The sequence below is a fragment of the Sparus aurata genome, chromosome 6 (genome assembly GCF_900880675.1).
Source record: "Sparus aurata chromosome 6, fSpaAur1.1, whole genome shotgun sequence".
NCBI lineage: Eukaryota > Metazoa > Chordata > Actinopteri > Spariformes > Sparidae > Sparus > Sparus aurata.
Window position 1 is genome coordinate 5,080,045 of NC_044192.1, and position 10,250 is coordinate 5,090,294.

At 39.0% G+C, this 10,250-nt stretch overlaps 1 long non-coding RNA gene across 1 annotated transcript; it reads right to left on the reverse strand.

Annotated features, from left to right (window-relative positions):
- Window positions 1-7,803: 7,803 nt before the first annotated feature.
- LOC115583960 (uncharacterized) lies at window positions 7,804-10,026 on the reverse strand. Its single transcript, XR_003984463.1, has 2 exons — window positions 8,804-10,026; window positions 7,804-8,433 (listed from the first exon to the last, which is right to left on the reverse strand). It is a non-coding gene; the product is annotated as an uncharacterized LOC115583960 (long non-coding RNA).
- Window positions 10,027-10,250: the final 224 nt, after the last annotated feature.

Consider the following 10,250-nt stretch of genomic DNA (forward strand, 5'->3'; position numbering starts at 1 on the left):
TGTAATTTAGTTTTCAGCTGATTTAAATACAGAAAAGACGGATTTAAAAACAGAAACGACCGAAAGGAGTTCTTGCTGAGCCGCTTTCTGTCTTTAAATCACAAAAACACTACTACAACAGAAACGCACAACTTCACACACAAAGTCAAATCACATTTAATAACCCCTAAAAGTCACCTGCATGAACAGCTCACCTTACCTTCATGTCCTCACAGACCTCGGTAGTGATGATGATGATGATGTAGGAGTGCTGGGATTCAAAATGAAGAACAAATATTTAGAGAAACGTCCTGAAATATCCAATAAAATCCACCGAGAGAGACGTGACAGTTGAATTATCTGCTGACGTGAAATTTTCTGCGTGTAAAATTAAAGTTGGAGAAGAGCCGCATGGCGCCTTTACTCACTCACCCACAGCGGTTGACACTGATATTTACATACTAATATGTAAATGTCCCCCCCTCCCTCCGCACACTTCCTCCCTCCGCACACTTCCTCCCTCCGCGCGCTCCCTCCGCCACCAGGAAATCGGCGCCAAAACTTTAAAACCTAATCCGACTTGTTAATGACATCCCAACATATCATCTATATATTCACTGTTGGTTCCCATTTTGATCCAATCCAGCCGAAAAAACAACGATGGAGGCGTGTTTCTGTAATTCTGTCTTGAAATCGGGGTCTGTGTTGTCTTCACGGCGGAGTGATACCGTTCAGTCCGAGGACCAAGTTGTGAAGCTGGTGCTTCCCAGACACATGCGCACATGCGCCGCTTGAAATACAGCTGAGAGAGAGAGAGAGAGAGAGAGAGAGTCGGCACAGACAGAGGAGAAGAGACTCTGCTCCCGCTGTGACCGACAGCAGGTCGAGTCAGTATACTGCACTTCCTCACCTCATGCCCCAAATACCAGGCTCTGAGAAATCAACACTTTCCCAAAATAACAAAAATACACCCTGAATTTGAACACACAACAAACATAGAGAAACTCCCATATTTACTTGGGGAAATGCCCAAATGTGAGAACAAATTCATCATCTCATGTCACGACTTGAGGACAGCCAGTGGAACCTGAGAAACAACTCGGAATTTACTTATTTTAATTGTTTTTAATTGTTTCATTCTTATTTATTTATTTATTTATTTATTGTATCAACATAAACTCTCTTTCTCTCACACACACACACACACACACACACACACACACTTCCACAGTCTTTGTGCCTGCCATAGACTGAGAGACAGGAAGTGACAATCATTTTTGTTGTTTGTTGTTTTCCTCTTTTTGTTATTACAGTCCTGTTGTGACTATGACTGATTGAGTCAATCACAAGTTATATATATTATACAGTATAACTAATTTATTGTAAATATTGTTTTTCTTTATTGTTATTATTATTTTGAATTCCAAACGCTTGCTTTGGCAATATGTACAGTGTTACCTCATGCCAATAAAGCCAATTGAATTGAATTGAAAGAGAGAGAGAGAGAGAGAGAGAGAGAGAACGCTAATACCTCTTGCAAACCACATTGTCCTTCTCATTAAGTCTTATGGTGTGTGTTGTGACTACAACCTAAACACAGACCAGTCTGCTGCCTGACAAGACAGTTAAAATAAGCCTAAATATTAGCTTTAATGATGACATTTTCATAATCCAACACAACAATACACAACTGTTTATTACACGCGAATGACTGCCAGTCTCTAAAACTACCAGAGACTTAGATCCGGGCGTCACAACTTTTACACTTCGTTCCCACCCTGCACAGTATCACTCCGCCGTGATATACCATAGACCCCGATTTTCAAGGCTGAATTACACAAACAAGCTTCCAACCTTGTTTTTCCACCTGGATTTGTCATTACCGTGCCAGTGTCGGTTTTAATGTTTTGTGGTGAGTTTGTTAGCGCGGAGGGAGCGAGTGAAGCGGCCATATAAACACAGCGAGCCACCGGCTAGGACACACACACCTGCTGCTCTTCTCTAACTAATTTTACGATCAGAAAATTTCACGTCAGCAGATAATTCAACTGTCACGACCCTTATGTCTTTTTTTCCCCTCCGTGTGAAATTGAGAAATTACTCTGGCAAAGTTCGCAAAACCTTTGAGAACCATCTCCTGAGCGACAGCTGCCCCCTTTTTTAAGGGACTTCGAGCTTTTTCTGGCGCAATGAGTGACGTCTTTCACGCGGAATTACAGAGCAAGCCTACACACATGTCTTTCTTGTATGCTGAGTTTTTTAGGAAATGTGTCGCATTTAAAAAATCATGTTAAAAATAATTTTAAGGGTAGTTTTAAAGGGAGTCTTGTACAAAGGCATGCAGTCAACGCGCTCTAATGGGAGAGTGACGCTGCGGTGAATCTGCATTCAGAACCTCATTTAGAAATGTGGCTATTTTAGATTCTGCCTTTAAATGCACGCGTTGGACTTAGTCGTCGGTAGTTTAAGAGACTGGCAGTCATTAACGTGTAATAAACAGTAGTGTACTGTTGTGTTGGATTATGAAAATGTCATCATTAAAGCTAATATTTACTTATTTTAACTGTCTTGTCACGGTTCTGGCCACAACACACATCATACGACTTTCTGAGAAGGACATAGGCCTAATAGTTTCTTCCCCCCAACTGTATTTCAAGAAGCAACAGCCTCACAACTTGGTTCCCGGACTGAACAGTATCACTCCGCCGTGAAGACAACACAGACCCCGATTGCAAAGCGGCATTACAGAAACACGCCTCCATCGTTGTTTTTTCGGCTGGATTGGATCGAAATGGGAACCAACAGTGAATATATAGATGATTTGTTGGGATGTCATTAACGAGTCGGTGTCGGTTTTAAAGTTTTGGCGCCGATTTTCTGGTGGCGGAGGGAGCGCGCGGATGGAGGAAGTGTGCCGAGGGAGGGGGGGACATTTACATATTAGTATGTAAATATCAGTGTCAACCGCTGTGGGTGAGTGAGTAAAGGCGCCATGCGGCTCTTCTCCAACTTTAATTTTACACGCAGAAAATTTCACGTCAGCAGATAATTCAACTGTCACGTCTCTCTCGGTGGATTTTATTGGGTATTTCAGGACGTTTCTCTAAATATTTGTTCTTCATTTTGAATCCCAGCACTCCTACATCATCATCATCACTACCGAAGTCTGTGAGGACATGAAGGTAAGGTGAGCTCTTCATGCAGGTGACCTTTAGGGGTTATTAAATGTGATTTGACTTTGTGTGTGAAGTTGTGCGTTTCTGTTGTTGTAGTGTTTTTGTGATTTAAAGACAGAAAGCGGCTCAGCAAGAACTCCTTTCGGTCGTTTCTGTTTTTAAATCCGTCTTTTCTGTATTTAAATCAGCTGAAAACTAAATTACAATTAAATCACAAAACACTACAACAACAGAAACGCACAACTTCACACAAAGTCAAATCACATTGACACGTGCTCCCAAATTAGGTACCTGGTTTACCTAATTTAGGTAACTACAAATATTTAGGTACCTAAATTAGGTACCTAAAAATGTTGGTACCTAATTTAGGTACCTACAAAAAATTTTTAGGTACCTAAATTAGGTAAACCAGGTTTACCTAATTTAGGTACCTACAAAAATTTAGGTACCTAAATTAGGTCAACCTAAAAAAATTTAGGTACCTAAAAATGTTGGTACCTAATTTAGGTACCTAAAAAAAAGTTAGGTATTGGCTTAACCAGAAAACTAGAGCCAATTAAATTTCGGGGCATCATCTCACCTTTAGGTGTTTTTATTACATTATATATTACATTTAACAGACACTTTTGTCCAAAGTGACTTAGACTGAAAAAAGAAAATAGTTGAACCAACTTAAATGAATTGTTTCAATTGGTAACACCTACATGAATTAAGTTCTTAAGTTAATAAGTTCGATTAACACAATTGATTAAGTCTCTACTTAATAATTTAATTGTTCTCAAATCAACGTTTTGCATTAATCCAACTTAAAATTAAGGCAAGTCAAGTTCTCAGTTTTTCCAGCTCAATTATTTGCATAACCCAAAAGTAAAATACTGCTCCATTCTAACCTGATATTATGGTTTCATGAAAATTACTTGTTGTAGTAACCTTAAAATGAAATTTTTGTTTAATATAACTAAAATTACAATTTTGAATTGGCTGAAAATATGAAAAAACACTCAATCTGATGTTTTGTAAATACTTTATTGTATAAATGTAAAGAACCATTAACTTTATGTAGCTTTTGGGCCATCACATTACACATTTGTCCTTTTTAAAAACACATATGCACAAAATGCATAAGTAACTGTAAGTAGGACCACAAAGTTATTTTGTCAGCAAAGTGCAAAATAGTGCAACAAAGTATTTATACAAATATAATTAATAATATAATAATGATAATAATAATAAATTGATAATAATAAATAATAATTTCCCAGTCTGGGATCATTAAAGTAATTCTATCTATCTATCTATCTATCTATCTATCTATATGCCCAAAGTATCAGTGGTATCTACTGGAAACCCCTATATGAACCATACTACACCCAGAAATGTGGTTTCCTATGAACTTTTATTATTGAAATGTCATCTACAGGTTTAGCAGTTGAGCAAGTTAAACTTGGTTGCTAAAAGTTGCATGTTGGGCAATTTGAGTTATTAGCATAATGAGCTAATTAAGGGGAGACACTACAGGTGAAGAATAGGGACATTTTTTTAACTAATATAAGTTGATTACTGACATTAAGACAATTATTTTTATATTATGAGTTTTCTGAAATTGTATGTTTAATATGCAAATGATGCTTTATCTAATAAAATATGCTCTTATTTGCATACATTTCCAGAACATAAATCTAAACATTGGATGAAGCCGGGTGCAAAATTCTTGTTTCATTTTGTTGTCATATTATAGCCAAAGGTTTTTACAGAGGGAATTTGGATATCTCTTTTTATCACTCCATAAATCAGAAAATACTGTCAACAGCCATGAAAAAACATAAATTTTCGCCCTGTTTTTAGGAATAAAACTGTAAATAAATCAGGCTATGAATGATATATGAACAAACCCCTCTTTTAAAACCCTTCAGAATATAGATAAGAATAAAACTGGAAGGTTTGGTGTATGTAAGTGCTACTGAAGTGGAGATTTCTGGCTCAGAGTATAAGGGAAAAAACTCATTTTGAGAAAACTCTTTTAATGATATGTATTGTGTAAGAAATCTATTGTCCTATTCCCTATTCTTCACCTGTAGTGTCTCCCCATAATTAGCTCATTATGCTAATTACGCAAATTGCCCAACATGCAACTCTTACCAACCAAGTTGAATTTCATCCACGAGGCCGATAGATTACATTTCAATCATAAAAGTTTATAGGAAACACGATTTCTGGGTCCAAGAAATTTATGATATATAATAATGCATTAAAATATTGTGCTAATTTGAAACGTGCTAATGTTAGCAGGACTGAATATGATGGTTAGGGTTAGGTTTAGCTGGTTTGGTTCAAAAACTTAACGCTACAGTTGGACCATTTTATATCTACTAAAATATTTATCTTTGACTTAACTTCAAAGATGATTGAGTAATTATTATCCGTCATGCAGACCAGGGGAATCCAACCAGCAACTGTCCTGTAACAAGACGCTGGTTCTCCTCCTGAACCACAGCTCCTTTATTAAGGACTTTGAGCTTCTCCGGTTCACTCAGTGACGTCTCAAAATTTCCTTCGGGATAAATAAAGTATCTTTCTATCTTTCACACGGAATCACAGAACAACCCTACACACACGTCTTGTCCTGTGGATCAGTGGAATAGATAACTCGCTCTGCTACCTCACTGATTTGTTTGTTTTGTCCTGTTTTGTCATTTTTGATGAAGGAGCAGAACAGTGGAACCTGCTGCAGCACTCCACACAGCATGTTTCAGCAGGAGAACATGGATTCACATCCAGAGGAGGATCTCACCTGTCCTATCTGCAGGGACATCTTTAAAGAGCCTTTCGTCCTGTCATGCAGCCACAGCTTCTGTAAAGACTGTCTGCACAAGTGCTGGACAGACACACAGACACAGGAGTGTCCACTTTGTAAGAGAAGGTCATCAAAAGTGATTCTACCTGACCTTACAGACCTGCTGTTGAAGGAGTGGACAGAGGAGGACTTCAGCAGCTCCACTGAGTCTCTGCAGTCTGCACAGTGAGCAGCTCAAACTCTGTCTGGACCATCAGCAGCCGGTGTAGACGCTTCTTGAATTTGACTTAATGGACTCTTATGTACATTGAACTTTTCCCGTCTACTGACCGCTCAAAGCTGCTTTACAACACTTGTCACATTCACACATTCACACACTGATGGCAGAAGCTGCCATGCAAGGTGACAACTGTTCATCAGGTGGAAACTTGGACATGCAGCTTGGAGGAGCCGGGAATCGAACCGGCAACCTTCCGATTACTAGACAACTCGCTCTACCTCCTGATCACAAACAGGAGCTCCTGCAGCTCCTGAGACCTTTAATGAGAGACTGAAAGATTACCAACATGTTATTATTATTATTATTTCAAATATTTTTATTGTGAAGCAAACGGTATATTATTCCTATTGTTTGTGACATAACTAACAAAAAAGTATTACAGGTAAGTAAATAAATGAAAAACAATAGCTGGGAGAGAAAATAGAAAAATACAAAAACAATTAAATAAATAATTAAGTGCAGAGCTTCTATAGTGTATAACTGAAGCAGGTTTGCCTCCGCTTGGTTACATGTTTCACAGATAATATTTCTGGAAAGATTCTCTGTAATTTTACTCTTGAGTGATGCAGCCTGTGCAGAATTTTAAACTGGATCAAGCAGTGTCGAGTATTCAGGGAGACTACCAACATGTTAAAGGAAGTTATGTTAACTGATAAATGTCTGCGTTTAAAAAAATGGACGCTTTGACCTGAAAACTTATTTTATTCCGTTTAATTCAGCTTCCAATCAGAGCTCGTTCCAGTTAACTAGTCCAGTTTGTAGATTAAGAGGAACTATTGGCTGAAATAGAATAAACATAATTATGTTTTTATTACCTCAAACTGTTTCTATCATGTTACAGAACAGAACAAGTAAACTGACTTTTTTTCTGTTCATGATCGCTGTAAGGACGACTGCAGTTTGTACGTTTGTACGTTTTTTTAAGGTAGTTTCAGTTATTCTGCCAAACTCTGCATCCCTTTTGTAACTCAGCCACAGATTGTCAGCAGAGTTTTCTGTTAGTATTGTTTTGTGTAATGCCCTTTAAGTTTAACACAGTGTCATATTACAAATATTTCTTTTGCTGAAGACAATTAAAAAAGAAAAAGGATTCCCAATTCAAACAGACAAGAAGCATCTTGTCTGGTGTCTTTGTAAAGAGGAAAAATCATCATTTTATTGTTTACAGAGAATGTAAACAATCAATTCTTTCACAAAGAAAGAAAGAGGGAAATATATTTTTGTTACTAACATTGTTATTAATGTTACTCTATTGATAAGGAGTTTAGGTCAGACTGTTGTGGTTGTATGTTGATGGTGATGTTTATTATGGTTTGTACTTCCAGCATTTATATCAAGCGTCAATAAAACTGTATCAGTAATAAACTGCATGCGACCAGAACTCTGGATGAATTCTTCTTGTTGTTCCACTTTCACTCTCAGTTGTCGTCATTGTGGGACAGCAGAGACAAACTAACAGAATAAGTTGACTGACAGCTGCTGTCCCTCCTTTCTTCACAGCCATCAGAGGAAGAATCTGTCCTGCAGCGCTTTGACTTTGAAAACTAGAGCCAGTTAAATTACAGGACATCATCTCACTTTAGGGGTTTTATTACATTACATGTTACATTTATCAGACGCTTTTGTCCAAAGAGACTTACAGTAATTAATACAGTCACAGAAGCTGCCATGCAAAGTGACAACTGTTCATCAGCTTGGACGAGCCGGGAATCGACCCAGCAACCTTCTGATTAGACAACCCGCTCTACCTCCTGATCACAAACAGCTCCTGCAGCTCCTGAGACCCTTTGAGGAGAGACTGAAAGACTACAAACATGTTAAAGGAAACTATGTAAACTAATAAAATCTGTCTCTGCATTAAAAATAAAATGATGCTTTGACCTGAAACTCATTTTATTCTGTTTAACTCGGCTTCCAATCAGAGCTCGTTCCAGTTAACAGTTTGTAGATTATAAAGGAACTATTGGCTGAAATAGAATAAACATAATTATGTTTTCATGACCTCAAACTGTTTCCATCATGTTAGAGAACAGAACAAGCTAACAGACTTGTTGAACAGCCTTTTGTGTTCTTCATGGCCGCTGTAGTCAACAGCAGACACTCACAGATTAAAGATGTTCTGTGGACTTCAGACAGAACTGAAGGTTTTCACTTTATTCAGTCAACATCTCTCCACTCTCATCAGGACCGTCCACAACCTGCACCTGAACACAACACAGGACGACTTTAAAGTCACAACTGAAAGCTGGAATACAGCAGATGTCTCCACCTGCTGGCAGGAACTCACAGTTTCACTGCATCTTTCTGTGTTGGGAAGAAAAAACGACCCACTCATATCAAAAAGGTTAAAGAAGCTTTGAAACCAACCGAACAACACTTACTGACAGGTTTCTTTATCAGGAGAACACAATGGGTAACTGTGAAAAACTCTCTACTGTTACTACAAACAGTTAATACTGTTAATAACATTTCAGAGAGGCTAAATAACAACATTATAAGGCTACTGTTCCAAAATCAGAGAATACATTTATTAACCACAGCAAATAAAGAAATTAAATGAATTTAAAAACTCACAAAACAGCCTAAAAAGTTACAGAAGGCAGCAGGACATCTCATCTGTTATTTGTTCTTCCAGCTGGGTGACAGTCACATAGAGCCCAGCTGATCATAACTCTACACTGTGTTAATGAATCGCTGTTGTCAGGTTTATACAGCAGGCGGCTCCCGGTCGGTCAGAGCGCAGCAGTCACACCGAGGAGCAGCAGCTGAGGAGCGGCGGAGCTGAGGCGGAGGCTCCGGTCCTCCCCGCCGGACTGTAACGGGGTTTAACCCGCTTTCATCTCCAATCTAAATCTATATGTGACACAGAAATGAGCTGTGAGAGTTTTAGAGCTCCTCCGTAATTTAAACAATGCTGCACTTCCTGGTTCTCAGCCCGCACAGACACAGACGGAGGCTGAATCACACAAACACGCATCAACTGTTGTTTTACCGCCCGGATTTGATCTAAACGGGAACAGACAGCGATTATAAAGACATCAATATGTTAGTTGTGATTAACGAGCCGGTGTCGGTTTTAATGTTTTTCCACCAACTGGGATGGAGTGAAAGAGGGAGAGGCGATGAGTCCCGCAGGAGACACAACCACCGCTCTGAGAGACACGAAATCCTCTCAGCGCGGTGGTGACAGGATCTCATTATCTAGCCTGTAGTCTTTTATGCTCTGCTTATGTTGTGCTTTTAACTGAAAACTCATTGTATTCTGTTTAACTCGACTTCCAATCAGAGTAATTAATAATTCTAAGTGTAGAATAGGTGGAGTTTACCTTTAAGAACTATCATGTCTTCCTTACTTTACAGATTCACGTGTTTTAAGCACAGGGAGGGGAGTGTTGGTACTTTGTTGGTAATGTATAGTGTTTTGAATACATGTATAAAGTTATCAGCATGGTAAAACGTATTTAAACACGGATAAAACGTTCATTACTTGTGTCAGTGGTTCAGTTTTATCATTCTGTCTGTAAACTAATAAAAGCATTAATGTGTCATGTATCAGTGGAATAGTGTTAAACCATCAGCATCTATTGTGTCAACTGATGGAAACTTCTTTCTGTGTTTAAAAGTAAAATGACTCATATCAAAAAGGTTAAAGCGGCTTTGAAAACAAACAACACTTACTGACAGGTTCTCTTTATTAGGAGAACACTTTGACAATAAACAACTTTGACATTTCCTGGAGGGGAACGAGAACCCAGCTTTGACTAGTGACGGCGCGGGGAACGAGATCTCAGCTTTGACTAGTGACGGCGCGGGGAACGAGAACCCAGCTTTGATTAGTGACGTCGCGGGGGAGGAGAACACAGCTTTGACTAGTGACGGCGCAGGGAACGAGAACCCAGCTTTGATTAGTGACGTCGCGGGGGAGGAGAACACAGCAGTGACTAGTGACGTCGCGGGGGAGGAGAACACAGCAGTGACTAGTGACGGCGCGGGGGAGGAGAACCCGGCTTTGACTAGTGAC